This window comes from Littorina saxatilis, unplaced genomic scaffold (assembly GCF_037325665.1).
Source record: "Littorina saxatilis isolate snail1 unplaced genomic scaffold, US_GU_Lsax_2.0 scaffold_1305, whole genome shotgun sequence".
NCBI classification, from domain to species: Eukaryota; Metazoa; Mollusca; class Gastropoda; order Littorinimorpha; family Littorinidae; genus Littorina; species Littorina saxatilis.
Genome location: NW_027126119.1, coordinates 24,544 through 32,696, shown reverse-complemented (window position 1 = coordinate 32,696; position 8,153 = coordinate 24,544). Strand labels below are relative to the sequence as shown.

Sequence of the window (8,153 nt, the reverse complement as noted above, 5' to 3'; positions counted from 1 at the left end):
ACATACATAGCATCTTGACCTTGCTTCAAGCTTTGTGTTGCATGACCTTGGATGACCTTGACCTTGGGTCAAGGTCACATGTATTTTGGTAGGAAAAATGTGACCAAAATAAGGTAGTGAACAAGGCCCCAAAAAACATACATAGCATCTTGACCTTGCTTCAAGGTCAAGGTCGCAGGGGCCATAAATGTTGTCTAAAAAACAGCTATTTTTCTCATTTTTCCCATTTTCTCTGAAGTTTTTGAGATTCAATACCTCATCTATATATGATATATAGGGCAAAGTAAGCCCCATCTTTTGATACCAGTTTGGTTTACCTTGCCTCAAGGTCAAGGTCACAGGAGCTCTTCAAAGTTGGATTGTATACATATTTTGAAGTGACCTTGACCCTGAACTATGGAAGATAACTGTTTCAAACTTAAAAGCACATGTTATGCTTTCCTCATGAGACACATTTGGTCACATATGATCAAGGTCAAGGTCACTTTGACCCTTATGAAATGTGACCAAAATAAGGTAGTGAACCACTAAAAGTGACCATATCTCATGGTAGAAAGAGCCAATAAGCACCATTGTACTTCCTATGTCTTGAATTAACAGCTTTGTGTTGCATGACCTTGGATGACCTTGACCTTGGGTCAAGGTCACATGTATTTTGGTAGGAAAAATGTGTAAAGCAGTTCTTAGTGTATGATGTCATTGCTAGGTTTAGTTATTTGACCTTGACCCTGAAGGTCAAGGTCATGTAAAGGTCAAGGTCAAGCATGTGAGTCGTATGGGCTTTGCCCTTCTGTTTACAATTTACTTTGAAGGATTGGTAATTTTCAGTTCTTTGAGTACTTGTTTGATCGTTGTTTTGTTTATTGGTGTTCATGTAACACACACACTTGCCTAGGGTACCTAGATATGCAGATTATTGCTGTCGGAATGTGTCAACAATAGTTTCAATAGTTGTGTAGCAACCATGGTGTCATTCTTATAATTAATTTCACAATTAACTGAATGCACTGAATATGAACAACGTTTTGTTCATGTTATGACAGTGTTTTGTAACACACTCATTGGCGAATAAACAGCATTTTTCTTGATAACTTCAAAATCCGCCTTCAACCTAAGATTTTTTTGTTGGGTTTATCAAGTTTTTTTGTACAGTGTATTGTTTTCATTACCAAGTGGATGGATATATGCTTTATACCTTACAAAATAATGTGAAGTAAGACTTTTTTGGTGAAATGTAACACACTCAGTGTCAAAAGTGAGAAAATCTTCTCTGTATTGTGAATTGGAGCATGGTAGAAGTCATAAGACATCATTGTTAGGTTGTTATGGTTTTGCTCTTTCATTTTTCATTCTTTTGCATGCATTGTTCATGTGAATATCTTGACAGTGTCCTAAAGTTTGATTTTTTGTGTGAAATGTAACACACTCATTGGAAACTTTTAGGAATGACTTGACAGATAACTGATAATGGGAATAACGGGTCAGGTATCATTGATGCATTTCAACTCTTTACTATTATGTACTTGTTTCTCTTCCCATTACATGTATTTCTAAGGTTGTGTGTGTAAAATAAATAGGAATTTAGCAGTTTTGAATGTCTGTGTTGTGAGACACAGAAAGTTGATTTTTGTTTGAATACATTTTCACATCTTGTTCTGATTTGATTTTTTTTCAGACTGTCCGTATGAAGTGTGTGGAACTAAGAATTGATTGACTGCTGAAACAGTAATCTTTTCAGTTCTTTGAGTACTTGTTTGATCGTTGTTTTGTTTATTGGTGTTCATGTAACATACACACATTCCTAGGGTACCTAGATATGCAGATTATTGCTGTCGGGGAATGCCACTTTTCACAAATGAAGATCAAGGTAGATACTAACTAATGCAGTTAACTTTTATTGTGTAATAGGTTTACTGTTAACTGTATATTAGAAAACAATGTGTGACACGGTGTTATGTAACACACTCCAGTTAAAATTTAAAATGCAATTCATTCCGCAGTAATTGATGAAAATACATTGTTACTGCCCAGACACAACTAAACACATAAACAGTTTTGCTGGACCCCAAAATGGAAAGTAATCCAAGAGTTTGTATTTGTGACTCAAGTGTCCCACAAATTCGACACCTTTTCTGAGCCATGACCATATATCATCATATGACACTTAGCACTAACAAGCTGCAGTAATTTAACTTCCTTCCTTCATCATGTGGTAAGACATGTTCTGTGTGAACAATTACATGTGATAGACTATAAATATATCCAATAATAGCTAAAAAATCTGTGTGTAAAGTGAATAGTACTGTGTGCAAAAGGAGATCGAGAAAGAACTAAAAAGAAAAGAAGCAATTTTGCTCAAAGATCGACAGTTTGCTTTGCCATTCACCAATGCTGCTTCTAATATCAGATTTGATCATCGAGTATCAATCATTCGCCTCCTCTGCCCACTGATAATATAAATACCTTTTTCAAATTGTATTGCTGGCCTCAATTGGTTTAATAAATTGGCATTCAATGTATTATATATATATTACAATATCATCATCGGGACATCAGCCCTGACTGAAAATAAGGTTTCTGAGTTAATTTCTCTTGAAAGCATGTGCACAAACACAAACATCTCTCGATCTCTCTCCACATGTACATGTTCATAAATTGTGATGGTTGGACATTTAAACTGATTCTAAAACAACACGGATCTACTTGCTGTAAAAGCTATTATTCAGAAACATACTATTGTTCACTTTCAGTTTCAGCAGCACTGTAAGTTAATGAATACAGATTTTTTTTCCCTGATTTTTTATCAATTCAAGTTCAACAGTATAGCCAATAAGATACATACATACATGTATATTTTGAAAACAAACCTTTCAAACTCAAAGGAAAGAGCTGTAAACCAAATTCTTCTCAAGCCAAGGCACGTAGGAATGTCACACGCTGTCCGAACTCGCGACTGACACTGTCACTGAACTCGAACGCATCAATACAACCTAGTTTCGTTCCCCCGAAAAATCTGACACAGTGATTTCGAAACAAAAGCCGATTCTTCCGATCAGACGAAGGAAGACAACTATGCAGACAATTATGAAACCGGTCAGATTCTCTTAAGAGTTAATTAAAGACTTAAAATGTCACTTTACTGACAATTTACCCGTTCATCCGTTTTTGCACACACCTCTCTTTTTCACCCGGCTCGCAAATAATATCACATGGCGACGGTTGAATTGATGATGATTTGATGTCGTCAGCTACCTTTGCACACCACACAGCAGTTCTGTCTTCTGCACACAACACTAAAGTCTGGCCGTCACGGTCACTGGCCTCATTCTCCCCGAATCATTCATCTCGTGTGCCGAACTAGAAGAGAACTGTAGGACGTGCTGGTCATTGTAGGGGGCTTCAATCAGCTGATCACTATCTCTCAACGTCTTGTAACGCACATTTCCAACTCTCCTGTCAGAAAACAAGCTTTGGTACATGTGTACCGAGTAACTGTGGCTTACCTCCCCTTCTCTCTCCATAGATCAGAATACACCACTAAACAGTTCCGACGTTTACATGGAACAAAGAAGGAAAATCACGTGACCGCACAGACGCCTCTCATTGGCTGTGTCATTTTTTCGAGGAAACAAATCGTCTGCAACACAGCTTTGCGTATGTCCTGCGACTGACGAGTCAGACACTTGTGTTCATTTTGTTGTTTTGTCGATGTAAATTCAGCGATTATCGATTTTAACTGAATGGCATGTCACTGCCCGATGATCGATTGTGACAACGGAAGCTACCGTCTTCAAAATGGAAAGCTAAACTTTGCAAAATTCACCAGGTTCTACACGAGTCTGTGGTGACACTGGTGTTCATGCCAACCACCGTTCAGGTAAGCGCAACACTGTAACAGTTCTTGATCATCTTATTTTATTGCCTGACTTTCATGCGATTTATTGTTTTTTTCTGCAAATTCCATAGCATGATTACAAAACCGTTTAGCTAGACCTGCATTAATACAGTTTTGTCGGCACTGCATGAAATACTTGTTTGAATCTGCCGTGCATGAGGTCAAAAAATGTGGCTAACTTTCTGTGTCAGTGTGTTTACGTTTCTTGGTTTTTTGTTTTACTTCATGTTGTTAGAGCATGGCTGTGATTAAAAAGCAATAAAACATTGCTTTGTAGAGCCATAAATTGTTAAATCTGATATGGATCTGTCTGTTTTCAACAGCTTGCATCCGCATCCAACACACAAGAAGAAACCAGCACAACGAGATTAAAGTGGATTCGACTCATCAGCCGTGTAGACACAACAGCAGACGGAAGGCACAAGCTTTTTCACCTGCTAAAGATGCAAGGGTTTGTTCTCAACACTTTCTTGATGGCACACCAACTGCCGACTTGGGATACCCTGGATTTCAACACATAGTAAGTTTTTTTTTAAATAACTTTCTTGTTATATTTTGTGTGTGTACGCAGTAAAGAAGATGGGAAGGTGTTGAATGTATTTGTTCACACATGCTGTTCCTAGTATCACTATGATGTGTCTATGCCTTACAGCTTGAGTGATTTAATTGACTTTTCGTCTGTTCGTGTGTTCTGAAATCTGAACAAGAATGAATGTGGGAAGCCAAGCTAAGTTTTATGTGGGTGGTTTGTTTCTAGAGTGCGATTTGATCAACATTAGGAGAGCTCTCCATAGAAGCCAAAGGAACAAAAACAAGTGTACCGGGGAATTCACAGAGGGAGTTCTGTTTTACACTAAAAATGACTACAGTGGGTCCAAATGACCACCTTTATAAGTTGAAGTTGGGGGCATTGAACCCAAACGGACAACATATGCGGAGAACCCTGCATGAAGATGTAATACTACCATAAATACTGACAAAATGAACCCTGTTTGGCAATGTTTCAGACAGCAAGAGTGCTGATAGACATACCCCGACCAGAGCACCCGCTAGGCAGAAGAAAATGGGCAATGCGAGATCTGGAATTCCAGTTTGAGGCGTGCCAGGCCCAAGGATCATCAAGGGAGAGGAATGGTGCACCTAGTTGATTGCCAGAAAAGTGTGACTCTGGCCCTGAACAAGACCAATTCGCAACAGAAACATTTCTGGGTGCTCTTGTTTTTGCTTATTTGTTGATAGTTTTTTTGTATAAGCAGATCTGCCAACTTAATGCACACCCGTTATGCGCAATCTTATTGCAATGAGTAAGCTGACTAAGGAGAACAATAGACTGAAGAGACAAGTGAGTGTGTTCAAACTACAGATTACAAACATGGCTAAGAAAAAGAACGCTGACAGGAAAAATCCATGTTTATTCAGAAATCTTATTTCTCGCAGAACATATCATATTGGACTGGTATAGCCACGACCAGTCTCTTCCAATTAATTCATGTTTTTAGTGTCACCCTAGGCCCTTTGTAACAAGAAGATGGCAGGAAAAAGTCAACAATTCTAAAAAGACAAGAATTTTTAGCGATCAACCAATGAGTATTGACCCTAAACGTTATAGTATAGATGAGATGTTGTTTATGCAACAGAGACGAGGATTAGACCTTGAGGATCTAGCCTATCGGTTTCGCTAATATAGGTAGAATAAAGTACATGTCACCAGAGTGACCAAGAGCAACCTTAAAAAATTTACTGGTTTACAGACTGGTTTACAGTCTTCTCTCCATTTCATTTCCCCTGTGCATACCATAACATGTTCTGAGGAAAAATGTTTGTTTGGCTCACTTTTTGTGTGTGTCTTTATTGATGTTTGTATGATGCAATGAGTGTGTCAGAACAAAATCTGAGTTCTCGTACTTTGAAATGGAGAATGAGAGACAAGACAAAGCATTACAGCACAAAGTCAAACATATCAGCACTTGCAAACAAAATGCACACAATACAGTCAGCTCAAAAAACTTTACTTATGTTGATAAACGTTATCACTAGCAGCAGATCAAATCTGATGACTTCATCCACTTGGCAATGAACATATTGGGAAGAAAGATATCTAGTTTTATATATTTATATACCAAAAACACACATGTAGTACAGTAAAAGTCATATCTATAATGGTGTACACAGGAACCTTCCTTTTCAGAACTACAAACAATAATCTGATAAAAAAAAATCCAGTACAAAAAAAGAGGGAGTCTTAAATTGTAGGAAAATTTACATAGGTTTGACAAGACAAACATTTATATTTTAGATGCGACCCACCCTACTACCTTTCAGGCTGAAAACTTACAGAAACGAAGCAGCTGTTCAACTATGTTGCTCTGCCCATTACATGTGTAAAGAGTAGAGCTTAATGCCTGGATCTGGCAAAGCTTATACATGAGTTGACAAATTGTTGAAATTAGAGTCGTCAGGATTGTTTACTTTGTGGAATTACTTTGGGAACAGGAGGTTGTGATGGCCGACTCTTGGAGACACGTAGAAGTCTCTTTCTGGTTTTGACAAAGATGCAATCAGGGGCTTCCTCCTCCAAAATGACTTGCAGCCTGTTGCACATGGTCAAAACACTGCCAAAAGGGAAAAAAAAGAAAATAATCAATATGAGAAAGAGAAAGGAGACAACAACTTTTACTAAACTTTAGTAAAGCATCATTTAGGACAATTTACCAAGTTGTACATAACAAATTGCTCACAAATTTGAGTGCAACTTGCATGAAGAGCATTGCAAAATTAAGACAGTTGCAGGGATGGCCAGATCTCAAAATCTTAACTTGCCAGACAGGTGAGTCATTTCAAGAAAGTCCAGTCCACCAAAAAGAATTGCTTGCCGGGTACAAACCACAGTTGCTATAACTGCATTGTTTATATAACGTTTTGAAACTAGAGTATACAACCAGAAGTGTTGCATTTGACAAGAATTTTCACTAAGCAAACAGGCGAGTTGCCAAGCGGTTTTAACTAGCACAGCGGATTTTTTGTACTCGCCCCTGGCCATTAGTCAGATGATTTGATCATCCCTGAATTTAGAAAGTCTGTTCAGTCATTGCTGATTAACTGTATCACGATCAGTATCACTGCACTTTTGTTTTAATTATATGTATATGACAGCGACAGGCATAATTTTAGTGTGTATTAAATACTAGTATGCTGGTTTTTCAGATTTTGACACATTCCCTGTTCACTGAAACCAAAATGTTGTTAGGCCGCACAACCATCTTGCAACTTGAACCATTCTCTTTTTCAAAAGTAAAGTGCAAATATGATTTATTTAAAAAAAGTAGAGAGGTTTCCTACCTGTAAGCCTTTCCTCCTTAAAACTCGTTGACGAGGCGATGCATGAGGTCGAGCTCACACTCACAGGCAGCCGGTGATGAAGACGCTTGGCCACAGGAATCGCCCATCTTCCTGCCTTTCAATCCAGTTGTGATGGTGAATGGATCAGGATAAAGCACCCTTTCACATACAACTTCTGCTTGTACTCCCGAAGAAGCACCCTCTCTGCATTGTCTGCTTCACGGTCGACAGGAATCCCATCTCCCAAGTTCCAAAGCAGGAAAAGCTCTAAAACAAAAAGGCCTTGAGATCAAATCACAGTTTTGCGCACCTGTGGAAGGCATTCTTTTTTTCCCCCTCATCACCATTTTGTATGTAAACTTACAAAATACTGACTCAGCCTGAGGTAAGCTTAGCAGTGGCAACTTAGTATGCATGTTTGTTGTTTCTTATCTTACCCACACGTCAGATTGAAAATGGAAAACTTTAGCATACACTATCGCAACATTGTATGCATCACGAATCGGAATATAGTTATACTTCATAGTAAGTTAGATTCCGTGGACAGATCAACGGCACTTATTCAAGTTTTTGACTTTAATCAACTGAAAAGTTAAGCGTATCTGAAGAGAGAGCACTTACTAGGGTACTGTTAGTGTTACAACTTACACTGTTACAGGGCGGAAAACCGGTCTTGGGAATGAACAACACATCGCATCATTGCAAAGAGTAAATAACGAAAGAAATAAAACTTACCTAGCTACAAGTTCCTCGTGTGCACCTTCCACACACTTTTTCCGTACACACGACAAGGTTTCCGATGCTTCAAAGCTCCACAGTCGCACCTTCTGGATGGAAATCTCGCTCAAATCGCACATGTTTCAAGTTGCTGAGAAGCTAGCACGACGCGTTGTTTACTCGAAAAAATGCTACGCAGTCG

At 38.5% G+C, this 8,153-nt stretch overlaps 2 long non-coding RNA genes across 2 annotated transcripts; one reads left to right on the top strand and one right to left on the bottom strand.

Moving 5' to 3' along the window:
- Positions 1 to 3,534: 3,534 nt before the first annotated feature.
- On the top strand, positions 3,535 to 5,793 carry LOC138954562 (uncharacterized). Its single transcript, XR_011451892.1, has 3 exons — positions 3,535 to 3,877; positions 4,219 to 4,415; positions 4,903 to 5,793. It is a non-coding gene; the product is annotated as an uncharacterized lncRNA (long non-coding RNA).
- Positions 5,794 to 5,887: 94 nt separating this feature from the next.
- On the bottom strand, positions 5,888 to 8,153 carry LOC138954561 (uncharacterized). Its single transcript, XR_011451891.1, has 3 exons — positions 7,970 to 8,153; positions 7,235 to 7,501; positions 5,888 to 6,507 (listed from the first exon to the last, which is right to left on the bottom strand). It is a non-coding gene; the product is annotated as an uncharacterized lncRNA (long non-coding RNA).